General features: G+C 60.1%; 1 protein-coding gene across 13 annotated transcripts in view; it reads left to right on the forward strand.

The window, feature by feature from the left end:
* LOC116862549 (BCL-6 corepressor) overlaps nucleotides 1–26779 on the forward strand; it is a 121175-nt gene that overhangs the window by 59130 nt on the left and 35266 nt on the right. For 10 of the 13 annotated variants that reach the window (XM_032849882.1, XM_032849892.1, XM_032849889.1 and 7 more), the window contains exon 1: nucleotides 11323–11572. The exons of 1 other annotated variant lie outside the window; for it this stretch is intronic. The gene's annotated coding sequence lies outside the window, so the exon portion shown is untranslated. Of the gene's footprint in view, nucleotides 1–10718; nucleotides 10801–11322; nucleotides 11573–12359; nucleotides 12382–26779 lie in introns of those variants that run through there. 2 more of the 13 variants (XM_032849883.1, XM_032849884.1) reach the window with 2 other exon arrangements.

The raw sequence follows: 26779 nt of genomic DNA on the forward strand, positions 1-26779 counted from the left end.
GGAGGAGCCCAACAGAAGCTGAGAAGCTTGCCCAAGCGCGGGCAGGCTCTCCTGGGGAGAGCAGGCCGCGAGGCCCCGGGCGCCTCGTTAATGTTCAAGCCCGCCCCGGGGCCGCACAGTAACCCGACCTGCCCGGCGAGGCAAGGTGCGGGCGTGAGAGTCCCGGCAGGCGGAGGCTTCTGGAGGGAATCAAGACGCCCCGGGGGGGAGGGGACCCGCCTCCACGCACCCTGGCCGCTGGCGCGTGGACGGCTCCCAACCCGGGGCGGGGGACCTTGCGCTCGCCCCGCGCCTTCGGCTCTGGCCGCTGCTCCCTCCCTCCGCTGGCCAGGCCTCGCCCGGGAGTTAATGATTGATTTACTGGCTCCGCGCGGCCGGCGCCCTCCCAGCTATTTGTCCAAGCTGAGGAGTTGCTGACGAGCGGCGCAGAGGCCGGGAGAGCGGGGGTCGCCGGGGATGGGAAGCCGCGTTGCCGACGGGAAGAGCGGCCACTTGATTAGCCTCTACTGAGCGGCTCTCCCCGTGTCCGGGGCGAGCCCGCTGGAGGCCCGGGCCAGGCGAAGGGAGCATTGGGAAGCGCCACACGTAAACGGGTTGGCAGCTGGTGATTAGGCCGCCCGGTTTTATGAGTCATAATGGGCCGCCCGCCTGGCCGGCCCTCAACCTGCTCGCTCTGGACTCGGCGCGCTGGGGTCCAGGCGGTGGACCTTTCTGGGCCGCGCATTGGGGGGATGATGCTATGGGGGGCCTCGGCCGCGGAAGGCGTTGCGCAGGATTTCCTCTCATTTCTCGCAGAAAGCAACACAAACACCCTAAATCAAACCGCTCCGACAACCGAGGGCTCCACACAGACACATCAATAAGGATTTCGCCTCCCGCGTTCGAACGCACTGAAACACTTGTCCTATTTTTATGCAAATGACACCACACAAATAGATCTCGCAGGCCCGGGAGTGGGGCGAGAGGAGGAGGGGCGCCGCCGCCCCAGCCTGGGGGCTGTGAAGGGGGAGGGAGTCCCAAGCCCGCACCCTGGGGCCCGCGCCGGCTCGGGTGCAGGGGGCTGGTACTGGCCGGGCGGCCCGCCCCGCGCGCGGTGGCTCCCTGCCAGCGCCGCCAAGTCGGCCGCGTCCCCAGGCTGCCTGCAGAGGCGGATTAGGGAAGGAGCGAAGCGAGCCTGTGACTAATCGCGGGGCCTCGGACCGGAGCACCAAGGCCATGTGCGACTGACAGGATCGACACTAGCAGAGGACACGGCGACGCCTCGCTTAATTGCAGGCTTAAAAAACTGCCGCCTGAGCAGATCCGGTGCGGAGAGCCAAGGCGTGCGCTCTGGGCTGGGGAGCGCGCCGGGGGGAGGGGTGGGACGGGACGGGGACGGGACCTGCTCTCTTGCCCAGGGGAGGGAGGTCTGGCATTTCCTGGATCCAGGGATCTGGCCCTCCCGTCCACGACTCTGCAGGGTCGTCCCACCATTCGTGCGGGCCGTGTAGCTGAGTTGGCCAGTAGAGTACGTTCCAGCTCCCAGGCCTAGGTTTCTGACCCTTTGCCCCGTGGAGCCCCCGTTCCCCCCTCCTTCTCCCCCTAGATCCTATAAAGGAGGCTGTACGGTTGGGGGTGAGAGATTCCAACAAACCCTTAATAGAAAAGCCACACACACAAACCACTTTCTTCTCTTCCCTCCCCTTCCTCTCCGCCGGCTGATACAAAGCCCCGAATGACCAAAGGGAGGGAGAGGCCCATCAGGGCTGCAAGGATCGAGGTTACCGAGTGCCCCAAAACTCGGGGCTCGCAGACACGCACGCAATGCTCTTCACCCCTGGTCACCGTCCCTCTGGCCCAGACCTCCTTCCTGGAGCGCCGAGGCCTCTCAGGGGAGAAGGGGGAAGCTTCGGCAGACCGGCTGGCCTGTGTCTGTGAGGGGAGGGGGGAGGGAGGGAAAGGCGGGGTGGCGGGGAACCCAGCGAGAGAAGTTTCCACCACGCTCTGGTCGGCTTCTGCCAAAATCCCCGGGCCCCTCCCCGCCCGCACCGCCTTCCGTTGCCACCACAAGTTTGGTTTAACGAGAGCTCGGGACAAAAGCAAACGTTTTCTATAGACCCGGAAAACAAAGGGGAAAGAGACGCGCGGGGCCGCCGAGAAGCGGCTGCTAGCGTAATGGTGTCGGGCCGACAGCAGAGCATTAGAACTGCAAAAGCCGCGCGGGCGGGAGGAAGTGCGAGGCGGGAGGCGGGAGCGCGGGGAGGGCGGGCGGGGGAGGGGCGCTGCGCCATGTTTCCGTGTCACCCGCCGAGTCGCCGGCGCTGGACTCGGCCGCCGGCTCCCGCCTGCCTCCGTAACAGCAGAAAGCGTGCGATTAGCAGCCAGACAGGCGGGGACTCCGGGCCCGCGGGGCCGCCGCACACGCCGCCCGCGGCCCGGGCCTGCGCCCCCCCCGCCCGCCGGGTAATCATCCTCCTCGCTGCAGCGCTGTGTGCACTCTCATTAGAGCAAGGAGGCTTTTCTCTGCGCACTCGCTCGGCCCCCGCTGGCAAAACAACGCCTTCCCCGGCCGGGCCCTGGGCCAGGAGCGCCAGGGAGGGCGGAACGGGGGAGGGGGGGGTGTGAGGCAGGGCAAGCAGCGCAGGTCATCTCGGCCGCCCGATCTTCTCCGGGCACGGAGAAGATGCGGAGGGTCTATCCGCCCTCCCCACGCTGAGTGGCAAAGTCCGAACCCCATACCAGCCCCTTCGGGGGAGGGGTAGGAGGTGCGGGTCCCGCCGTGACCTACTCTCGTTCCCCGCCGGAGGCTAGAGTCCGGGCCGAGGGGAGATGAGTGTGTCTGGTTTGGAGAGCGTGGGCGGACCCCGGGAAGGCTCCCAAAACAGGTTTTGCCCCATCTGTCTTGCGAACGACCTCTTAAGGACAGAAGTCGGATCCCAGGGGTGGTGGCCCTTCGATCCCCGGGAGACCCGAGCCCCCAGGCTTCGAGCGTGATCGAAGGGATGGGAGATGGGGGCGGCCGAGACGCGGCTGCGCCTGGCCCAGAGCTTCGGAGCCCGGTGCTCTCTCCTCCGCGATCTCTGCACACAACAGTAGGCAGCCTCTCTCGGCACCACGCGCCCAGCTGCAGGGCCCCGGGAGCAGGTGTTCCTGCCCGACCAGAGTGGCGGCTCCGAGCCCCTCCCGTCCCAGCTGCGGGGCTGGGATTGGGGGCGGGGCGGGGCTGGGCGGGTGGGGGGGGGGGGCTCTTATGGCGGTCACCGAAGGAGGTCTCCCTGGACCGCGAGAAGGGTCCTCCGGGCTTAATTGGGGACGCCACGGAGCGAGAGCGGCCGCCCGGGGCCAGGAGGGATGGAGGGTGACGCGCGGCCAGCCCTCGTCTGGAACAACCCTGGGGGCCAACAGAGGCCGTTCGGGGCGGCGCGAGGGCTTCCGGTCCCGGTGACTGCGGCGGCGGCGGCGGCGGCGGGGCGGCTGGGAAGTTCCCGGGGCGGCCGCGAGGAGCACCCTCCCCTGGCTGCTGCCTCCGCGCCGCTTTCGGAGCAGCGCCCTAGGAGCTTCTCGGCGTCCGCAGCGCCGCTCTCGGCTGGAGCGGGGACGGGGGCTGCGGGGTGGTCCCGGCCCAGCCCCCCAGCGCGGAGGAGGAGGCGGGGGCCGGAGACCCCGCGGGAGCTGCGGCGCGCCTCCCTGCCCCCTCTCCTCGCCGCCGCCGCGGCCGCTGATATGGCGGGCACGTGAAGCGCAGCTCGGCGCCTCGGCGTCAGCCAGGGAGCGGCCTGCCCCGGCGGCTCAGCTTACCCGCCGGCCCAGGAACGCGGAACCGAGCCCGGCCGGGTCCCGCAGAGCCCGCGCCCCCGCCCCGCTCCCCGCTCGCTGCGGCCCCGCACCCCTCCCCGCCCGCGCCCGGCCTTGGGGCCGCGCCAGACGGCTAGCCCGAGGGGAACTCAGGCTGACTAATGGGACGCGTGTAGGCCTTACGTGAGGCCCGGCTGTCAGCGGATGCCCGCTCGCTCGGCGCCTACGCCGCGGCCAGGCTTTTCGGGGAAGGGCGAGAGGAGGGGTTTCCCCGCTCGGCGGTTTCGGCTCCCCGGGGGACAATCCGGCCGCGGCTGGCCCCGGGCTGTAGGTCGCACAGCCCTGTCCGGCGCCGAGGCGCGAGCCCGGGATGGAGGGCGAGGTGGTGGGAGCCTAGGAGCTCTGAGCCCGAGATGAGCACTGTGGCTCAGCCACTCGGCCGGGGGCGCCTGCCTTGATGTTTGCGATCTGGAACCAGCGCCTGGGCTGGGGGTAGTTTACAGGCTGCCCCGAGAGCCTGGAGTTTAATACCGAAACCTCCCTAAACAAATACAAAGTCTTCCGGAAACCCCTTCGTGAAATATTTGTGCGGGGGTGGGGGGTGGGGAGGATTTTACGAAACTCCCCGAGAGTCCGGTTCGTCTGAGAGTTCTCGGGTTCTGGTGTGCATGATACGATAACCTTTTCCTTCCTTGATGGGGGACTGCAAAACCCAGCAGAGTGTCTTATCATTTCGCATTAACAACCACTTCGTGTCGACATAGGTCTATGGGTCTCCCAAATATACTAACTACCTGTTTAGCTTCAACATGCGAGCACGATGGAGAAACACAACACTGGTCAGTAACTAAGAGCAGAAAGCCGGGTTGCAAGCTTGAGGTCGGACGCAGGATAAACCCTCATCACGTATCCCTGGTTTTATTCAGCCTAATTACACTAGTAATCCTGCCTACCCCTCCACGAGAAAGCCTGAAACCCTGCAGTCAAGGTGCGACTTTTCCTGAGGAGCCCCGCGGTCGGGGAAGGGTTTGCTGGTGTAGAGGAGGTGGGTTTTAAATGTCACTTCCAAATGAAAATGCTTTCCTTCGGCCTCTTTCTCTCTCTCTCTCTTTCTTTCTTTCTTTTTTTTTTTTTTTTTTTTTGATGCAGTTTTCGAAAGCATTTTTTCGAGATAAGAAGTGACCGATCAAAATCGCTGAGGGGAGGTTGTAAGCAGCCGCTTTGCCCCAGCTTAGCGTTATCTTATCTTTCACACTTGCATGGCGGAAAAAAAATTGGCTTATCTTTATCCCCACCCCCTTCTCGCCTTAATTGCTAAAAAACACTGGTGTGTTAAATGGGGAGGAAGGAGGTCTCCGGATTGTCGGTGGAAAAGCAAGATTCAAAATGTGGGCGCCTGGGGCGGGGGAGGGGGGGAGAACAAGGGTGGCAGGATTTTTATTCTTTCTTCCAGGCCTTTCTAGTACAACTAGAGGGTCCAGTCCAGCATGGAAGGCTTCGATGGCCAGATTAAAAAAAAAAAAAAATTCTGGGGATGGCCTTGGGTCGTGTGGCTTTCCCTAGGCCCTGCTTTCTCGGTGCTACGTTTACCAGCCTCTCCTTCCGTTGTCTCAAAAGCTGCCGGTGGGTCTCGGGTTGAGGCCTCTCACTCTACCTTCATTCCTCCTCCCCATACACATCCCCCTTTTGGGGAGGGGGATGCAAGACTGGGACGCACGGCCTGCTGGAAATCATTAAAATATATGCGAGTGTCTGCAAACACACACTTTTAAATCATGGCGTTTCCCCTCCACGCTGGTATATTTAAACTCCAGAGCGAGCTGGATCCCCTCCCTCTCTCTCAGTCGTTTGTCTGTGTCACCGACAGGCCGCTAATGGCCGGGCTTCCAGGCGCTGTGCATTATGCATTAGCCTCCTCCCTCCGCCGCACACAGAAGGTTCTGTCAGGCCTCGCAACACAAACCACCCTGCGCCCCACTCCCCCCTCACTCACGGCCAGGGGCTGCGTGGCTGCTAACGCACTGGGCTCAGGGGCTGGGGAGGGGGCCCCTAGGGGCGAAGGCAGAGCAGAGTGGGCCGGAGGGGGAATGGGAGCAGGTAAAAAGTGCCGTGGATCAGGCCGCGTGGAATCCCCTCCTGGCGCTGGCCCCAAGCTTTGCTCTGGCTGACCTTCCCCGAAGCCACCACCCGGGGCCACTCACCTCCGCGCCCGACTTTGCGGGGGCCTTTAGGTTTTCTAGAGACAGATCAGCGCCGCACTTCCCTAAGCGGGGCCCTATTCCCTTTCTGCCCTGAGGGAGAGGCTGGTGGAGCCTTCCAGATCCCTCCAGTCCCCAGGTGATGCCCGCGAAGGGGTTGGGGCTCCCAGGGATGCATTTCCGCAGGGCTCCCCTGGGAGTGGAGGAGGGAAGCTGGATACAAAATGGCAGGGGAGGAAAGCCAGCCTGCTGGGTCCGCAACCGAGGAGTTGACGGTACTCCGCCTCCTTACCTTGCTGTTCCCACTCACTGCCCTCCGCCCCACCCCGGCCGGGTCAAACAGGAGCGGGAGGCCCACTTGCTAAGTAAGCAGCTGGGGCGGGTCGCGGCGTCCGGGTTTATCCGCGGGAGCATCCTGCCCCGCGCCACGGCTTTGAGGGCTCTTAAGCCAGGGCCAGGTGGAGCTCAAGACAAGGCCTCCTTGAAGCCTCCCGGTATTTATGCTCATTAGGCTGACACCCATCGACTCAGCTAACCCCTCAGTGTAAACCAAAGGGCAGCTCACACAGGGGTGCCTGGGGTGGAGGAGCCCAGAGCCTGCCACTAATAGAGCCCAGACCAGAAACTGCAAGAGGCATTTAGTTGGTGCTGTCATGCTGGGCCTGCCTCTTGGACCCTCCTCCCTGAAACGCCCAATGACCCCTCAAAGGCCAGGCAGAAAGAACAGCCATCTTCAACCTGGGGACCCCTAAGTCTAGGAGACTTCTGCACAGAAAGCAGCTACCTTTAGATGTTTCCAGATCACTGAACTCCCCGGAACAGGGATGCCCTGTGCTTGGAGGGGGTGGGCTAGTGAATCTTCCGGGGCCGCTAGGTAAGCCCAGAGTTCTTTCACAAAGAATCAATGAAGACTGTTAGTATGTGTTGCTGAAAATAGTTACCATTAAGAGGTTGCCTCATACCATATGAAGTGAAAATACATTATCTGTGATCACCCAGATCCCACCTATCACAATAATCAGCAGCATAAATGTGAGAACAGTCACTGAAGAGCATCACCGGGGGCCTACAGAGCCTTATGCTTTAGATCCTATGCATAGGTTACAAATGAACCGCGCCCACAATGCTGGAACCCCAGGGTCCCCCAAATACCAGGTAAGGACCTCATCATGGGATGTGTGGCTTTCCCCCCAGATTTGGGCGGTGGTTGATGGTGTTGAAGGGGTCCTGGCAGGTCTTGCACAATCAGCCTGGGTCAAAAAGTCTGGCCAGGCTCCAGGCCTACTCCCTGAGGCACCAACCTGCTTGCCTAGTTGCAGAGGTGGGGTAGAATCTGCACCAGAAGAGTGCCTGACAGCCCGAGGTCGAACCATATGTTCTAACCAGGAGAGACTTTCCAAGGGGACAAGAGGCAGGTGGGAGAGGGTTAGACCGGCGCCTCTCCTTTCGGAGCCCGTTTTTTTCTTTCTCCACTGCCCATGCTGCCTCCCCTCCCTTGCGCTCACTCACGGCCTCTCTCCGCCTCCTCCTCTGCTTTCATTGAAATCCTCCCGTTGCTGAGCGCTGGGTATAGTGGCCTGACCCCCAGGTCAGCTCCCAGGGGACTCCTGGGAGGGCAGGGGAGGAGGGAGCCCTGGAAGGCCACGGCTGCATGACGTTCTGCTGGCTCCAAGGTGTCCCCAGCTCCTGGAGTCCCTTCCTGAATGGGGGATGCAGGATGGGACTGCCCTGTGTGAGCTTTCTCCTCCTCCACCCTGGAACAATTCCAACTACCCAGGCCAATAGGTGTAAACTCCCAACCCTTCCCTGCCTTAGAGCACCTCCGGAAAATCTCACATTTTAATTCCCAGTGAGTCACGAACCACCTTCCCCACACACACACTCTTGCCTCTTAGGACTCCCTTAATAAGATATTTTTAAAATCCCACGGAGTTGGAAAATGTATCCCTCAGAGATGGAAGCAAAACCCTTTAATCCCACCAGCCCGCACGGGGATACCAGGGAGGCTCGGCTCCTTAAAAAAAGTCGGGGGGGGGTGTTGCGGGTGGTGAACACTGCAAATTACGTCAAAGGCGAATTTACTGGCCTGTTTGTCTCCAGCATCAAATTTCTCCTACAGTCAGCCCTCCTCGCGGCCCCCTCAAATTTACAGCACCGCAACCCCCCCCCCAATTCATTTTAACTCTAGGACTTTTAAAGTTAGACAAACAGGCCCCTTTGTCAGCAGCCCCAGGAGACCACAGGGTTCTGAGAGGCTGCAGGCTCCGTGTCTCGCTTAGTTCCTGGATTTTCCAAAAGTTCTGGACGGTTACATGCAACTCCGGGAAAAGCCTGTGCCTGGGGGGAGAGTTGGGGAGGCATGGGAAGGGGAGAGAAGGTGGCCGGGCATGGTGCCAGGGTCTCTGCGGCGGCCTAACCGAGCCGGAAGAGCCTGGCACGGTTCCACACTCACCCAGGCCAGCTCTCCTGCGTGGCCCACAGTGGCACGGCGGCCTCCTTGCCTGGAACCACGTTCAGAGACTTTCCCCACAAATACCCAACTTCAGCCTTCCCAGTTATTTTAGACTTGTTTTAAATAAAAGGAGTCGCTTCAAAAAGAAATGTTGCTACAACACACAACCAGAGGCCTTTTCTCCAGCTGTGTCTGTAACTCGCATGCGTTCAGTCTAATAACTTTTAATGTCTGGCCCTAAAATGTCTTTATAAAAAATAGCTTTACAGCATAATAGTCCAGGTGTCTTTCTGCTTGTTACCGGAGATTAAAAAAATGTGTGGGTTAGCTTTCAGAGACATCCACCTCCAGAAAGACCGGGGAGAAAAAGGCGTGCATGCCATTATGCAGGCGCGGGTCCTGGAAGTGGTGGCGGCCCAGCAGGGCTGGGCACTGTTCTCAGGGGGCACTTGCCCGCCTGTCTTTTACATCAGTTGTTATAAGCAGCTCTGGAGCATGAAGATTTAATTCGGCCTGAAGTTTCGGGTTTCAAACGGTAGAGATGTTTCACTTCTGCTTTGAAAGGGGCTCTTTTTATAACTATGTACTGAGAACTAAAACAGAATAAATAACATCGCACCTAACACCAGTCCCGCAGTCAGTATTAAGTCTAATTTTTGAAAGGGCTCTGCTAGCTAGAGCTGATTTTGGCCTTGACCTTGACTTCGTAATCAACTTGAGATGCTTTTGATTATTTTTGGCATGGAGACACTCCAGGATATTTTAAAACTTTCCGTGTGGATTTACAAGCTACCTCCATTTCGGATTGATGTTCTCATCGAGCCTGCACCATCTTGTCCTTAGGCAGAAAGAGACTTCCCCCACCCTCAGCATAAAAAGACTAGCGAAGAGCCCCAGTAGGATCACCTTTTGCCGTGAGGTCCAGGCCCCAGGTCTGGGTGCGGCTAGGCCGGAACACCCCTCCCCCACTCCCACCCCTTCCCGCCAGCTTCACTAACTGGGGCTTCACGGCTCGCCCTAGAGGCTCTGCGCTCCGGGGAGGCCGGAACCTCTTCTCTCCGCCTCCCCCTCCCGTCCGCCGGCCCCCGCCCTCCCCCCCGCGGCCAGCGCCGCGCCGGGTGCGCTGGAGAAGCTCAATACGTGTCAATTGAATTGAACTGCTGCGGGCGCAGGCTGTACGCCGCCGCCGAGCACCGATCAGCACGACGTTACCGAGTGGAAATTTATGGGGCGAACGGTGTAAGCCAAAAGTTGCTCTCTGCCAAGGAAAATAAAACGCGGGAGATAATCTCCCGAGGCCGGGGTGAGGGGCCAGGATGGAGCCTCCAACCATCAGAGGTGCAAGACTACGAAAATATCCGTGAACGGGGGAGAAATTCTGGCGGATCTCCGCTCCCCTGCCGCCCCCACCCCCGCTTCCTTGTGCCCCACGGACTGCCTTCCCCACCCCACGCCCCCACCCCCGCCTCTCCAAACAATTCCCACACAATTGAAACGTCCGGGGAACTCGGGTGCGGAGTTCGGGCGAAACGGCCACCGGGCCCGGCGCGGTGTTTCCAGGTAGCTCTGGACACCAGAATGGGCCAGGGCTCCTCCCGCAGGAAGGGGCGACCCAGGGCGAGGGTGGGCGCCGACGCGCACTCGCCGGGCTCTGCTGGCTCTCGGAGGGAACGCGCGAGCGGGAGAGCGCAGTGCTGGTGGCGAGAGGAGGCAGCGGCGGCTGCCGCTGGGGTTTGACAGCTTTGGCTGCGCGGAGTGCGAGGCGCTTTATGGTAATTGCGGTCCTCCACTGGCCTTCTGGGTAGCGAGGGGAGTCTCGGCGCGCGGCGGGGAGAGCCGCCCCCGCCGCCCCCCATCTCCTCGGCTCGGGATCAGCGGGCCGCCCTCGCCACCGCCGCCGGAGCCGGTCTCCGGCTTGCCCAGGACGCGCGCCCCGGCCGGGTGTGAGCAGCCAACTCGGTCCAAGCGGGGGAGGGGAGGGCAAGGGGCGAGGTGGGGAGCCACCCAAGTGGTCCGGGCTCCGGACCCAGAGAGGCGAAACGTGCCCGGCCGGGAATCGATGACGGCTGGGGAAACTCGGGCAAACCTTTCCTGGGGAATCACCCCTCCGCAACCCCACCGCCGAGGCGCCGCAGCGGAGGGTGAGCGGAGGCTGGGGGAGCTCAAACTTGCGAGAGCTGGAGGCGGCGGCGGCGGGCGGGCGGCTGTCGCCCGAGCGCTGCGCCTGCGGGGGGAGGGGAGGAGGCTGCTGGGAGGGAGGGAGGGAGGGAGGGCGGGCGGAGGGAGGGGGAGGAGGAAGAGGAGGGAACCGAGGAGGGGGACGCGTTGGGATCGCGGCGTGCGGCGGCAGACGGAGCCCGGGCTCCCAGCGGCAAGGTGAGGCAGAGCTACGCTCCTCGCTGAACGCGGGCCGAGCTCGGCGGCTGCGGGGGAGACGCGCCGGAGCCCAGACCGCGACCGAGAGCGGGAGCGAGGCGGGCGGCGGCGGCGGAGGGGGAGCCCGCGAGCCGCCGGGCGGGGAGCCCAAGCCGCGCTGTCGCCGCGCAGGGACGACTTGGCCAACACACTCACTCACACACACACACACACACGCACTCGCACACTCACATACACCCAGCCCGAGCGGGCGCTCGCGGCGATCCGTCAACATGGCGCTGGGGCTCCTGCCCGAGCGCGGGCGGCAGCAGCGGCGGTGCGGGAGCTGCTGAGCCCGGCCGAGCCCGGCCCAGCCCCGGGAGCCCGGAGGATCGCGCGGGTCTGTCGCCACCTGCCCGGAGGCTTTGAGCCCGCCCCGCCCCGCCCCGCCCCCACCCGGCCCAGAGCCCACCCCTCGGCGGGGCCGACCCCGAGGGCAGCCGGCTGGCAGCAGACGGCGAGGGAGACGAGCGAGCGCGGCGCCGCGAGCGGGCTGCGGGCAGCCGGGGACGGCAAACTTTGCTGCTCGCCGCGCTTCCCCGGCCCGGCTCCTTCTCCGCTAGCTAACGTCGCCACCCCACTTTCCTTCAGCCCCGCACACCTCTCCCCACCCAGCCATCCGCCCCTCGCTCCTCGCCGCCTCGACTCTGCTCGCGGAGGAGGGGGGGGGGGAGGAAAACTTCAAAGCGCCGGATCGCAGGCTCCCTGCCTACTCCCCGGCCGGGGATTTCAGGTCAGTGCTCGGAACACCTTTCCCCGGGGAGGCAGGCAGCGCGGGCGGCGGGCGGGCGGGCGCGCGGCGAGCTGCAGTCGGTCCCCTCCCTTGGGGCCCCCGCCCGCAGCGGGTCGCTCCTCCGATTCTCTCGCGTACCCCGTGGAGCTCGAAGCTTTCGCCTCGCGCTTCCCTTTGGCTGCTTGGCTCGCTTTCGTTTTATCTCCTAGATGTAAGTTATTAAAAATGCAGCCACCCTAAGCGGCCCCGCGTGGGCCCGGGGAGGGAGGGGCGCGGCGAGGGGGCCTGCCGCCTTCCCGGGGGCCGGCAGGAGAGCAGGGAGTTCGCGGAGTGGAAGTTTGCAGCCCGTGTGTGTCTGTGCGCGGGAGCGCGGTCGCCGCTGAGCGCCGCGAGTCGGGCGCAGGAGGGAGGGGGGCCGCTGGGCTGGAAGCTGGGAAGCTCGGTTCGGCGTTAGCTCGCGAGCAGGAAGGGGAGGGCAGCGGGTTCCCGTCTGCTTTCTTTTTCGACTCGGGAAAGAACTGTAAAAACCCCCAGCCGCCGCCGCCTGGTCTCGCCTCTCCAGGGGCCGGTCGTTCCTCCTAGTGGAACGACGGCGTGTGCGTGCGCGAGGGTGTGTGGCGGGCGCCCCGGGCCGAGCCGAGCTCGACCTGCTGCCACCGCCGCCGCTGCGCAGCTCGGGAGGGGAGTCCCGGGTTTTTTCTTGGCTTGCCCCAAAGCGCGAATCACGTGGATTTAAAAAAAAGGGGGGGGGGAACTACTAGGAAATCGAGCCGAGCGAGGGGTTCCGACTCGTCCCGCCCGCCCGCCAGGTCAGACGCTTTGTTTTTTAAATGTTCTTGTGAAATTATAATCCGCGACTCCCTCCCACTCCCACGCCCTCCCCGACGTTGCGGGGTAGGTTTTAAGTTGGGAGCCGGGGGGGGGGGGGGGGGGGGGGGGGGGGGAAGAATGGGGGGGGGGGGCGGGGGGAAGGGGGGGCGCGGACGGCGGTGAGGGGGGGCCGAGAGACCGGGGCCCTCCACTGGGCAGCGGGGAGTCTGGTGGGGAAGCTGTTTGGGCGTGTGCGTGTCTGCGGCCGGAGGAAGTTGGTCCCACTCGGAGGGCGTGCGGCGCAGAGGCTGAAGGCGAAGAGGAACTTGCGCACCCGGGCGCGATCCTCGGCCGAGGCGGGGAGGGCGAGGCGCCGCCGCGCCGCGGGGCCCGCGCTGGGAGCAGGCGGGCCGCTGCGCCGCAGAGCCTCCGCCAACTCGGGGGCTCAGGGCGGCGGCGACGTACGCCTGCTGTTTACCAAGCAAGCCCTGGGGCGCTGTGTGCGGAGTAGGGCGGCTCGAGGCACGCGTGGTCCCGGCGGGCTTCCCGCCGTTCGCACTTTCGAGTGGGCACTTCCCCGGGTCCCCGAGACGGCGGAGTCTGGCCGCGTGTAGGCCGAGGCCGGGCGAGGCTTAATTTGCTGTTAATGAATCTTTTCCAGAAGTCCGCGATCTCCAGCTAGAGGCTGTGAGTGCCTGCGCGCGAGGGCGCGCGCCGCCGGCGTCTGAAGGGTGGGGGTTGGGGGAATTGAAGAGAGAAGGAAGGGGGAGGGTTATGTGTATTTAAAAACAAACCTTAAAAAGAAACCAGCGCGCTTCAAATAGGTATTCTCACAGCCTCTCTGTGTCTAGACCAGACAGCTCAGGGTTTTAGCTGTTTTTTTTTTCTTTTCTTTTTCTTTTCTGTTTCTTTCTTTCTTTCTTTTTTCTTTTTCTTTCTTTTTCTTTCTTTTTTTTTTTTTAAGAGAAGGCGAGAGGAGGGGTAGTGGTATTCGGTGCTAGGGGTAGCCTCTTGTCGAAAAATCCTGAAAAATGGCCTAGAAGTGAAAACAGGGAGGAAATGGCCCACCCCAGAAGGTAGTGGGTGGCGAACGCAGACAGAGTTGGGTATTTCTAGCCATCTGACACTTCCTGTGGCACTGGAAACGGACACCGCGGGCCGAAATCAATTCTTACGAGGTGTTGGATTCGGTTTTGCCAGCGGAATTGCTTGTGTGGAAGGCATTTTAATTGTCGGCCTCGGAGACTTCTGTACGTGGGCACTTGGAGAATACGTTTGTTTCTCGACCCTTCCCACTCCTATCCCGACCTGTTATCTGGTCTGGGCTTTGCAGTGTCGGTTTTCGTGTTTATTTTGGGCACGATTTCACCGCGTGTAGGGACGGGGGCTGGGGAGGGGTGGAGGAGATGGCCGTGATTAATGTGCCGTCCAGCTTTAACGTGAAGCTGGCCTTAAGTGTGCGGGTATCCGCCGCCCCTCGCCGGGATTGCCTGGGGTAGTGAGGGGAGCGCGCGGGGTTCGGGCGCCAGGCGCTCGGCAGGCAAGTCGGGGCTGGGGCTCGCACGGCCCCTGCGCTGTCCTTTGAGGCGCTGTCACCAGTAGGTGACTGAGAGTTAATTAGGAAGTGTTCTCCGGATCAATGGGCCGCGCAGCTCATTAGCGATTCTCCCCAGCCCTTTGCAGGGCCGGCCGGGCCTCTGCCTCCCACACAGGCCGGGGCCCCGCGGCCCGGGCTTCGGAGAGCGCGGCTGGGAAGTGGGGAGGGACCGGCTGCGAGGGGCGGCGGAGAGTAACTTCTCCCGGGTGCGCGTTGCGTGCGGCGCCGCGAGGCCCGCGCAGCCCGCTCTTTCTTCCTGCTCTCGGTCGCCTCGACTGTGTCTTTAACTCGCTCCTGCTCGCGTCGCTGCCTGGCTGCTCCTCCCCGCCTCCCTCGCCTATCTCTTGTTCTCTAAGCACGACGCCTGTGCTCCCCGCCCAGTTTGGGATTAGACAAGATAAAAATAGGACTGCCCAGCGCGCAGAGCTGTGACTGCCCCGGCAGCAGGGCTGGCGGGAGCGCCGGGGGCCGGGGCCGGGGCCGGCAAGAACCCGCGGTGCGCTCGGGGCGGCCCGCGCCCGTAGGCTCCCACCCCCGACCCCGCAGGCGCGGTCACGCTCCCCGGGCTCTGTCCGCCGGGTACCGTGCGAGCAGGGGGACCTGGGCAGGGTCTCTGCGCTCTCGCGGGTGTTGTTGGTGTGCCTGTGATAGATCGGTCTAGACAGGCATGCAGGCTCCCTCCCGGCTGAAGGACGGGAAGGGGGGGGGCGGGCCGCGGAGGCGGCGGCAGACTCCCGTGAGCAGCGAGTGAGCGAGCAAGCCTGCGGGCTCAGCGAGCAGGGTGGAGGGAAGGCTGTGAGGATTTCTCTTAACCCTTTAAAGGCAGTGGGGGAGTGTGATGGGGGGGGGGGGGGGCAAAGTTCGTGGTAGAAATTCCTGGAGGCAGAGTACCCCGCCAGGGAGGGGGCGGGGCGGTAGTCTGGGTCTAGGGTTTTTCTTTTTCTTCTGTGCTTGCACGCTCACATCCTGGTGCATTGGACTCGATTCTTCGACAAACCAAACGCAGCTGCTAGATGATCTAGTTTGACCCAGGACTTCTCAACGGGAGAGGCGTGAACACACACAGTGGGCACCCCTCACTTAAGGAACTGAGTTTGGGAGATGCAGAGCTAGACCTCCCAGAGAAAATTTGTGCAGATGATCTAGTAATGGGAAGGTCGGCTCAGAGCTGTAGTGGGGTGGGGCTTCTGACCAAGACTGCTGCAGACGGAAGAATTGAGGCTGAAATGCCAGGCCAGTGGGTATAGGTATGCCTTGGAGACAGCCAAGAGGTCCTTGAGTTGTCTGCATAAATAGATGCACTTTTAACCATGAACTTGTGGGGAGTTGGAATCAGATATGTGCAAGGAGATGACCTCTAAACAGGAGTTGGGTAGGGATGTGTATGCACAGTCGTGGAGTCAGCCTTGGACGGGTCTAGAAATTTAAACTCAACTTTACAGACAGTGGTCTAGTTCTTTCTAGAGGTCGAAATTGGTGGGTGGGTTACCCTATATATAAATAAATAATTAGTTAACACACCTCTGCCTCCTTCCTCATCCTCTTTCAGGGTTTGTGGTTCAGGGGATCCTCTAGTTATATTTAAACTGCAAACCCATGTTGGTCTAGCCTGGGAACGGGCCACACATTACTGGCAAAGCAAGAATGTAAGTAGTGGGGAGGTGTAGGCGCTAGACAGGAATGTTCAGATTAAGATGTGGGCCCAGATGACATGTGCTGAGACAAATCAAGACACTCGGGCTCCGATGCCCACATGGAACAAGAGATACAGAAGAGATAAAGAACTGGCCAAGAAGAATGTAAACACGGGTATGCAAATATGGGGATCTATAGTGATATTCTAAGAGAAAATCCCAGACTTTGTTGCTGGAAACTGGGGCAGAATTTCTGTAAGTGCGTTCCAGAGACAAAAGCCCATTTAAAGGTGTGAAGAGGGTCACTTGGAAACACAAAAAGCATTCATATGCATACATCCATGCTTAGATACACAGGCTGAATGACAAAAACTCCTCCTTGGCTGAGGAAGACTTTCCTGCGGGGGGGGGGGGGGGGGACTACGTGGGTGCGGAAGTGTGGGCTGCCCAACCACCTTCGTGCACTCCCTCGCAGGGAAAAAACTGTGTGGTAGGCTGGAGGGAAACTGAGGGCAAAGCGGCCTAGCTAAGGGTGGATGGCCCTTTCTCACTAACAGGACTTCTGGTTATAGTTTCTTCCCTTTCCGGGTAGGAAACAGGGCATGTGTGGAGCAGATAGGAGGATCTCAGAGATTTTGAGTTCTTGACCTTGAGTGGATGGATGGTGGAGGAAAAAGAGGAGTAGGTCGGGAGGAATAGATAGATGGGGGCCCTGCTCTGAAGTCCTGTTTGCTAATGTGGCTGTCAGCCTGGTGGATTGATAAAGATAGAACCGAAAGAAGTGCGAAGCTCGGCCTCCGGGAGGATTAAAGAGGACGTATGCTTTCATTTTGGTATGCTTTAAATTTTTTTTTCCCCTTTTCTGGAGGAGACCTTGCGGGGACGGCCTGTGTAGGGTGGATTAGCAGGCGCCTGTGTGACCCCCAGACGCTCACGTAAACCAGGCTAGGGTTGGGTTTGCCCGCGGCGTCGAGTTGCCGCGGTCCCTCTTTGTCTGAGCCCAGCCGGGAATTCCAGCTTTTATTGGGAAGACCGCACTCGGGTGGAGCCCGCGCCGGGTCGGGCGGGGCAGGGCTGGGCTGGGCGGGAGGCTCTCAGGCCGCCGTGCCGCCCCAACTCCCGGACGGTCCTCAGGAGCGCGAGGCAGCTCTGACAATGCCACCTCGGTGATTTCCTCGAGGGCGCCGGGCCCGGCCTAGCTAGCCAGGCTCGGTGGGGGCGGGGTGGGGTGGGAAACTCGAAGGTCCACTACGGCCGCGGAGCCCCACCCCTCCCTCCCGCCGGCCCCACCCCTCCCCCCGCCAGCCCGAGGCCGAAAGGAGCTCAGAAGGCCCTTTGTTAGGCCCCAGGGTCACACTCGTGCCCTGGGGGCCGCAGAGGGGCGGGAGAGCGGTGCTTTCGGCCAGAAAGGACCTTATCCTTGCTCCAAGGCCTCAGCCGCCCGCTCACACGGTTCGGGTAGGGGAGGCCGAGGCCCGCCCCAGCTGCTTTGCGGGTGTGTATGGCCCTCAGGATTCCGTCTGTTTGCAGAGCAGGCTGTGCTGCTGGGGCCTGGGTGGCGGCGGCGGGGTTGAAAAGCTGCTGGGGCAGGAGTGGACGGCCTCCTCGGGCTGCCCCCGCTGGTAGCCCAGCCGTCTTAGGCGGGAGTACTTGGCCGGAGATTTCCCGCGGCCACCAGCCCGGCCCGACGGCTTTTTGCTGATTGTCCCCAACGTGTTTTCTTCTAGAAGGAATATCTGACTTTGGATGGGAATTAATGAACGATGCTTTTCCGCGATATTTCTGTAGAAGGCCACCCTTTCCCATCCCAAGCTCATAACTGCCTGTCCCCAGTCGAGGAGGTCTCCGAAACGGGGGTCCCTCACTTGGTTATTTTTTTGAGCCATGTCTCCCTGAGCCAACCATCCCCTCCCCGCCCCCCCAGCACCCACGGGCTCAGCTCCCCTTGATTAGACTAGCGGGGAAGTCCGCTGGAAGATCCTGACAGCATAAAATATAATTTGTGATCTAAAAGACAGTTTCCAGTATAATCTCATTATGCACCACAGACTCCCGGTGTTATTTTGTGGAAGGCGGACAATGATCAATTTACATTGACCCGGGGCTGGGCGAGCTTTTAGATGGTAATTGCCATATTGATTTGCATGCAAAAAGGAGACCTGCTAAAATTAAAGACCGGAAGCTAAATTAAACTAAATTTATTGTCTAGGTGCAAACCAGAGAAACTACTGGGGGAGGGGGTGAGTCAGGTCGGGGTGCCAGGGGCAGAGCAGGTGAAAGTCCCAGAGAGCTTCCAGAGGTCACGGATTGGGGAGCGATCTTTGCCCTTGTGATTTCATAGTGTGAGGAGGGGGACTTGTTTAGGGTAGGGGGACCCAGCAGGAAAAAGTTATAAACAGGCACCATCGCATTGAAGGCACTGGGGTCTTTTAATGCTAATAGTAACTGGCGAGGGGAGGAGAGGTTTATAGGGTTATAGGGGTCTTCCTGCACCATTTCCGGCCAGCCCCTATTTCTATTGTTCTGTCCGAGCGCTCGCAATCGTGCCAGGGACACCCGAAACTCTTGCAACTAAAGAGTTTTTTGTTTTTTTTTTTAAAGCAGCAGCAGCAGCCCACGACCCTTCCCGCCCCACTCCCTCCCCTCCCCCCTGCGTAAGTTCTGTCGGAGAGCGCGCGAGTGTGGGGCGCGCTGTACGCGCGCCGCGGCCAGGCCGGGACGGTTGGCGGCTTGGGGAGTTCCTCCCCGGTCGCGGCAGCCCCACGCTCGGCCGGACGCCGATCGTTTTGGGAAGCCGCCCGCTCCAGGTGACTCCAGGTGGCTCAAGGTGTGTGTGTGGGGGGTCTTCCGGGGCCGCGGTGGGGGGGGGCCGGGGGGGGGGCCGCCCCCGGGGGGGTGGGGGGGGGCCTGCTGGGGGGGGGGGGGGGGGGGGGGGCGGAGGCTGGAAACCCTGCCCCCATCGCCAACGCCAGAAAGTTTAAGAGAGAGCGCGAGTGAGCGAGAGACAGAGCCACTGGCGGGGAGCCAGGGGCAGCCGGGCGGCCGGGGGCGTGTTTAGTTGGCTAGCGGGGTGAGGACCCGGCGCCGCCATCGCCTCGATCCCTCCAGCTACCGAGGCCCTTGCCCGCCCAGTCGCTCCGGGAGCCATTTCGCACATCCGGAGCCTTGGCCTCTTGGAGGAGCCACGGGGTCAGAGACGGGAAGCCCGCAGGGGCAGCCGACTGTCCGGTGTCTCTGCCCTTCCCGGTCGCCATCTAGCCGAGCGGGAGATGGCCCTGTGGAGCTTGGGTCGTCGGGTGTGGAGAGTTCCCAGAGCATCTGAAAGCCTGGGGCAGATCTGGAAGTTGGGGATGGGGCCGGGTGGCGACGCTAGGCCCAGACCCCCGCTTCTGCGGTAAGTTGGAGAAATGAAAGATAACCCCAGTTCCTCGCTTGGCTCAGGGCTTGGCCTTTCGTGGGGTCCAGTAGGGCCTGGTATCTTAGGAGCCACTTCCCTCTTAATTTCCTCCTCCCACCCCACTTTGGTCCCTGGGGTTTTTCCTAAAACCCTGGGAAAGGTAGGTGTAGGCACTCTTTCCAAAGGGCTTTTGCTCTATCCAGATGATTTATTGCCTTATGTGGCAAAACTAGGGTGGCGGGCCCAGCCCTAGCACCAGGAGTCAGCACTTTTTACAGAACCCTGAGAGGAGCCACCCACCTACCCTTGCCTGTTCTGGGGTCCTGGAAGTGGAGCTTTGTTGGAAGCCCTGACCTCACCTCACACCAGGGTATTTTTGGGTAGGGAGATGGGTAGGAAGTGTCGGAAATGGGGAAAAGACTGCAAGGGGACTAAGAGATGACTGGCTGTAGGGGAAACTGGGTTCTGGTCTCCTTGTGGACTAAGTTACATAGGTGTTCAGCGCTTCCCTCTTGCCCTGCCCTCGAATACAAGGGCTCAGGAAGCTTTCCGAAATTCGTGGGGATCTTAGATGGCACAATTAGACCAATAATTGGCTCCTCTCCGCAACTCCAGGACTGAGTTTGACCGTGGCCCATTTTTACTAGCTGTGTGACCTTGGGGGCAAGTTATTTATGGCCTCTGAGTCTCAGTAAGTTTCTTCATTTGTAAGACTGGGAATAATTATCCACCTTTAGGATCAAAGAAGACTACTAGGCACATAGTAGGCCCTGAGGATTTAGGGAGTGCTTTGAATGACTGGTGGTGTTCCTGGAGGTTGTGCCTGCATTCCCCGCTGCCCTGGACAGCCCCTGAGACCAGCCTAGGCGGGGGAGGGGGGGCGCAGGACGCAGGTTAAATTTGCCTCCGAGGCTTCTCCTCTGGTCTGCCTTCTTGGGCTGCTCTTTGTTTTGTAGTTCTTTGCGTTCCGCGCTCTAAAGGGTTCCATATGAAAGGGCTTGGAGTTTTTTTCCCCCTCCCCTAAGTGGGGTCATTATATGGTTAGGAATTGATTCCAGAACCGGGCACCTATCTAGGTGCTCTCTCTGGCCAGTCTCCCCGTTCTTCTTGCAGGGCAGAGGGGAGCCAGTGGCCAGAGGGGAGAGACCTGGTTGGAGGAGGTGAGGGAGGTGGCCTGCTGCGGAGGCCAGAGGTGCTGTGGTTTGTTTGATAGGGATTAAGCCCGGATGTTAGGAGGTCTCAGTGTGGTTTTCAATAAAGTCTGCCAGGGATTGCTGCTATATATATATATCTATCTATATATATATATCTATATCTATATACATACATACACACACACACATATATATGTATATATACATACATATATGTGTATATATATATATATATCGATATGTATTTTTAAAAATTAGCAGCATGAGAAGAAAACCAGACCTGTATGGATCCAGGCCGGTAGTAAGCTACTGTGATCAGGTTTCCTCCTTGACTCCCAGAGGGGAAGTCAGCGTTTGATTGAAGCTACACTTGGTTCTTGACTCTCAGGGGATGCCTGCTCTGAAACAGGAGCCCTCCCTCTCTCTTCTCCTCTCCCCCCCACCCTCCTCCTCCCTCTTTTTCCCTTCTTCCCCTAAAAGCCTTTGTGCTGAAAGAGCTTCTGTAGGCATGAATCCCTGGTCCCTCTCTAAAGAATGCCTTCCAGCCTTTGCTGACATTGTTTTGTGAACAGTGGGTTTTACCAGGCCAGCAGTTTTTCCCCTGCATCTTAGCTCACTATTTTAGAGGTAAGAGTATGGCCACGGTGTGCCTAACTGCGCTGATTTCCACACCGTAGAGCTGGAGGCCTTACCTGTAATCTGAAGACACCTTAACCTTTACCCTAGATGCTCCCAGAGGGGGTGAAGGTGGGGAGAGCCAGGACCCCGGGGGTCGTCTTTGAGGGTCTGTTTGTTTTTCTCCAGCAACGGAGGCAGAGGGTGGAGAGGGGTCCGAGTCAGAGAGGAGGGACGGGTCCGGCCTTGGGTCTGATTTAAAACTTGGTCTCACTGGAGCAGCTCTTAGGCACTCAACAGTTCTGTACAAATGCAAACTTGAAATAGCTCTAGGCCTACGTCATTTAGGACAGAATAAATGAAGTACAGAAATGTCCAAACTATGCAAATCTTGGAGTTGTCTGCCCTCCCATAAACACATGACAAGTGCCAAGGCATTTCCAGTCAAAACAGCCGTGGAACCAGCAGCCTCCGTCCTTTGTATTTATTATTTTATTAACAGCATTTTACACAGCAGTTAACAAGCACAGCCGTGCCCGCTTTGCGCCCCAGCTCGCTCTCGGCAGACGGGGGGGGGGGGGGGGGAGGGGGGGTGGTGGTGGGGGGTGGTCCCTAAAGGAGCCGGCTAGCTGGAGGAGTTTGTGCATTTGGGTAAGGGAAAAGTATAGCGTTTGGGGCTTTCTGCTGGCCCGAAGGAGAAGACAGCTCAAGTGAGCCTTTGGAGGAAGAGATCCTCTCTCCCTTCCCGAGAGGGAAGTTGCACAGATGTGGTTATGTCTGGTCTCTGCCGGGATTCCAGAAGGTGAAACAGTATCTTTTCAGAATTCTCTCTGCCCATCAGTTACTGGAGATTTTCAAAGAATAAGTGTTTGTCTGCTATCGTTAGTCTATATCCTGGTGGAAAGTTTATAACGAAAAGTAATGCCTTTCTTAAGTCATAAAATGAGCCTTGTATGATTATTTAATTAAAATCTATTTAAGGACCGATTAGGCGTGTAATTTGCGCTAATAATGACGATTATGGAAATGTTCGACTTAACCAAAAATCATAAAGGAGACATTTTGATCAGTGGGGCGGCCAGTAAGTACGCACAGAGTTGGACCATTTTTTCGAGGTGCCCGAGGGCCTGGGGCTGCGGGCCGCAGAAGGTGCAGAGCCGCCTGGCCTCTGCGACCTGGCTCAGGGAGCGGCTGGCCTCCCTGCCCCGACCCCAAGCCCGGCCGCGCCACCCCCTCCCGGGGCAGCCCACGCTTTCTGAGCATAGAAAGCGACCCTGGGAGTCTGAACCACCTCCCTTCCCAGCCGAGGGTGTGGGGGAGGGGTGCTTCCCCCCCAGCCACCAGGAGGGGCAAACTCTGGGAGAGGGCTGATAAACCACACCGAAATCCTGGCGACATGGCTGTGCTCTTTCGCTTTTAAAATCAGCGGCGACAAACTGCACGCTGCCTTGGCTAGCCTCGGCTGGAGCTGGAAGGGTGGGGGAAGGGGGGGGTCCCCTTGTTCCGGAGAAACCTGCCAGCTGCTGGGCTTGGTGCGAAGGCAGTGGAGGCAGACACAATGCTGCTGTTGTTGGTTTGATCTCGAACTGTGGATTCTTAGTCTGGCTTTAACTATGCGGTAAGGGGGGAATGTGAAGGCTGTTTACAGCGAGTGCAAATAATGTGACAGCTGTTGGTGCACGAGCAGCGTGTGGACGGCTGCAGAGGTGGCCTCTGCTTTCTGGCCACGGTATCCTCATCCTCTGATGAGGGAAAAAGTCAGCCACGCGGCTCACCGACCCATGCAACACTCCCCCTCCCCACCATGTGCCCCAACACACACCTTGACGGCTCCCAGAATTAGTGTGGAGGTTCAGGTCGGTGTGTGGTGTGTCGCGCTTTAGGGGGATTGACCCACAGGGGTGGTGGGAGAGAGGGCCCACGGGGTCCCGAGTGTCCGTGTCCAGAGGGGTGTGGCCCGGATCGCTGGACCTTGGTCCTCAGGCGCTTGGAGGCCCGATTTTTAAGACTGGGGAGCATAACTTGCAGCCCTAAGGAAGCTTGTTGGAAACAATGTGTTATTAACTGAAGGCTTTCTGGAAGTTGCAGAGACGCTCTGGTGGCCCTCTTTTCCCCCTCGGAAATGGCCCTGCTAACTGAGACAAGTTAGAGAGACAGGCGGGCGCCACATTCTGTGCACTCACCACTCTTTTCCTCGGGGCTGGAAACACTGTGTGTAGGTTCAGGACCCAGAGGGGGGTGTTTTGGGGTGTGGGGGCAGAGAAAGGGGTGAATTTTGTCTTCTGATTACCCACACCCCTTAACCTTCCCTCGCAAGCCCTCCCACTTCCAGGAGCATATTGGCCTTCAGCTTCAAGACACAAAGGTGTGCCCTGAGGTGTTCCCACGGCGCCTCCCACTTTGACCTGATCAGTTAGATGCCCACAGCCACGGGCTTCCTCTGAGCTCCCGGTGGCACACTAGGCGCTGGGAGGAGGCTCCAGGGTGGGAGGGAGAGCAGTTGGTGGTGGCAGTCACCCCTTGTCCCCGCCAGTTCTGGAGATGCAGGGCTGGCCCAGGCAGGTGGGTTCAGGATGGCCAGAGACCCAGTTGGGCCTGCCTCTGAGGAGTCCTGGGGCCAAAGGGGTGTCAGAGTTGCTCCCCTCCCCCTCCAAGGTGGGAGCCCGCACAGCCCCCCCCCCCAGGCTTTGGAGGATCATTTAGAGCTGATTGAATTCTGTAGCATGGCCTTTCTCTGTGACTCTGGTTCCCGGGTGTACAGCCTCCAAGGAGAGCTGCAAATGGAGTTTGTTGCCCCTAGCCCCCCAGGTCTCCCCTCTCTGAATCCTAACGTGGACTTCTGCATCCGGTTGGGTTCCCCAGTGGGGAGCTGGGAGATGCTTCTGGAGTGATACATGAACTTCGGTGCCAGTTCTATAAATTGGTCTCTTTTTATGACGTGTGCCATTTTCTGTAGGAATGTTGCTTGCAAAACGAGTTTCGCCTTGGAGGAAAGGCGGAAAGATAAACAAGCCTGTAACGCCAAAACACTGGCAGTCTTTCCCTCCTTCCAGCTCTCTTAAAGCAGCCGGGCTGTATTTCCAGGATTAGACTCGTGCTTGTGAAGAGGGACTCTGGTTGGCTTTTTTTTTTCCCCCAAGCAAATGCAAATTAGAGAAAAATAATTTTCTTTCAACGATATGCAATGTATTAGTCACTTGTTATCGTGCTCCGAGGCAGGCCTCATTTGCGCGTCTGCCAGCTCGCTCACATCTGCTCGGCGCTGTTCGGGGCATTTTAACCTTGGCGGTGTCGTGTCTAGTCCCACAGATCAAGGAGGAGTAATTAAGGTCTGAACAGCTACAGAAATTCACGGGCCCCCATCTCTGCCGTTGTGGTTCCACAGCTTTGTTTGGGGGGGGGGGTGTTCCGAATCCCAAGATTGAGTAGCAGACATGGGGTTTCTTTTGTTCCTTGTCAAGAAAGTGGGAGCCCCGTCTTATCCTCTAACCCTCATCCCCAGCCCTCCCAGAACTCGCAGGCAGCACACAGTCAGCCAGGGAACCCAGGGTGCGGATCACGGGCCATGTGTGAGGCATCTTTTTTGCGTAAAAAGTTCCTTTGTGCCTCCCGGGTACTCCTGATAGCTGTTGTTAATATCTTCACACTATAGCTTGTCCCTTTGGTGGAGGAGGGGGGGCATGGAGTATGTTGTATTCCTGCAAGACTCTGGTGGAGATGGCAGTGCATGGACACCCCCTCTGGAGTTGGGATATGGATGGTTTATTTTGGATTTCCCCCAGGTTGTGCAGACTCCCAAGTGGCAACCCGACTCTCTCCTCTGGTGGGGTTAGCCCAGAGGACGTGTGGGGGTTTTTTTGCCGGGGGGAGGGGTAGTAAGAGTGATTAATGGCATTCCACCCAGGTTTTCCTGTCCTGGGCTGCCTCCTGTTGAGGGACACCAGCTTCCAGATGGGCCCTCTCTTGCCCACGTGGTGGTGTGGGGCACAACTCTGAAAGAAAGTGAAAGGAAACAAAAACCCAAGGCGGTGGCTTGCCTCAGTGTCAGGGGAGAAGGGGAAGTGTCCCGTGTTGGTCCAATAGCCGATTCTGGGTGGGGGGTGGTGGTACATGGCAGGAACCCACCACCGGTTTGGCAGGCACTCTTCCCGTGGGTCCTTGCAGGGGCCTCCCCTCCTGGACCCCCTTCCCACTTTACAGTTGGCTACACTTGGCTAGCCCGGGGCGCGGGCGGCGGGGGGGGGGCACGTCTGCGGAGAACAACACTCCGGTCTGCTCAAAAGGATCCCAGGATCATGGCCAGGAGGGTCTGCGTGCGCCCCCCAAAGTTCCTTTTTGTCAGATATTCAGCGGCGGGGGCTCAGGAAAGGGGAAGCCTAGAGGAACGCGCTGGCCGCAGGGCCCGAGGGGTTAACTGGGGGAGCGGGGGACGGACACTGGGGATTGCGGAGGTCGGGCCGCCTCCCGGAGAGAGCCGGAGTTCCTGGAAGGCGGGGCGGGGGAGCGTCGCAAGGGTGTGGGCGTCTGCCGCGGCGCTGCCCCCGCGCGGGGACCTCGGCGGGGACCTCGGCGGAGGAGCCGTGAGGAGGGGCGGGCGAGCCCGGAGCAGCATGGGTGTGTGTGGTGGGAGAGAAAATCCCTTTGTTGCCGACCGATCGCGCTCGGGGCTGAGGCGGGGGAGGGGGCGCCCTTCCCCCGCTCGCCCTGGCAGCCGCCGCCGCCGAGGGCCAAGTTCACCCCCTGACCGACCCCAGTGGCTCTCTGCTCCGACCCAGGCACCCTAGGAGGAGGCAGGGAAGGTTCTGGTTTGCTCGAAAGGTCAGGGCCGCGCGAGTTTCTCATCCTCCTCGTTCCCTCTCCCCTCCTGCTCCTCAGCTCAGTCTGTTACTAATGCAAAACTTGGGGCGTGGGTGGGGACGCCCCCGGAGGCAATGGCCCTGGCCTGGAGTGTGCAAAGAGACAGCGCCTCGACCGGCTGGATCTCTCCTCCCAAACCCCCACCCCCTCTGACACTCTTGGAGGGCTGGTGTACGGAGCCAGCCACCAACATCAGCCACACCCCCGGAAGCCTGTGGCTCTGTCCAGAAGTGGGGGGGGAGGGGGCAGTCTTGGGGTCCCCCTCGCCCCGCAGCTACATGTCTGGGAGGGGGGCGGAAAGCAGCCCAGGAGGACCCGCCCCCAACCTTGCACATCCGGGAGAGCGTTTTCCTCTCATCTTCTACCCCCCCACGTCCCCCTCCCCCCATCCTAAAATAGGAACTTCTTCACCCCTCCCTTCCTTGACACCAGGAGAGAAGTGCTGCTGTGCGTGACTCAGTCTGCTCTTGGAGCAGCCCCAGGAAGGGCTCCCGCGGGGTTCGCTTTGGGCTTTGATGAAATCCACACAAGTTTGCTGAAGGTCACCCCTCCCTGGCCTGGGCCCCTCTGTGTTCCTGCCTCAGCCTTCCCACGCAAAAACTGTGCGGTGATCTGGGGATGGCACACAGCATGCCTGGTGGACTCAGATGCTGCTTGAGGGGGTTCGACGTGGCGGGCACTAGCTCTTGCCAGGCGAAACTCGTCACCAGTGCAGTTTAATCCTCTGGAAAACACGGTGCCAAATATTTACAGATGAGGGGACCAAGGTTGAAGAGGTTCGGCCACCTGCCCAGGGACACGCTGTGGATGAGGGTGGGAGCTGGGAGACTGTGGTGGTGACTGTGTTCTTGCATGATCTCCACAGAGAGCCAGCTCTGACGTGAGGGAGTCCCCTTTCCCAGCACACCCTGCACGCAAACTGTCTGGGCTCTCTGATGTCAGCTAGGCCTTCTGAGCCAGGAGCAACCCTCCCCCCGCCCCCACACACACACACCCACCCAGGCCTTCTTGGCCCCTGACTGGATAACCACCTGATGGGTGCAAGGGGCGCCAGGTGAGAGAGACCCTTGAAAAGGGGCACATTACCGCTTGCGAAGGAGTTGGGATGGTTTGATGGTGACTTGACACCTGGGATGAACTGAG

Source organism: Lontra canadensis, unplaced genomic scaffold (assembly GCF_010015895.1).
Source record: "Lontra canadensis isolate GAN:19392208 unplaced genomic scaffold, GSC_riverotter_1.0 scaffold257, whole genome shotgun sequence".
Classification (NCBI taxonomy): Eukaryota; Metazoa; Chordata; class Mammalia; order Carnivora; family Mustelidae; genus Lontra; species Lontra canadensis.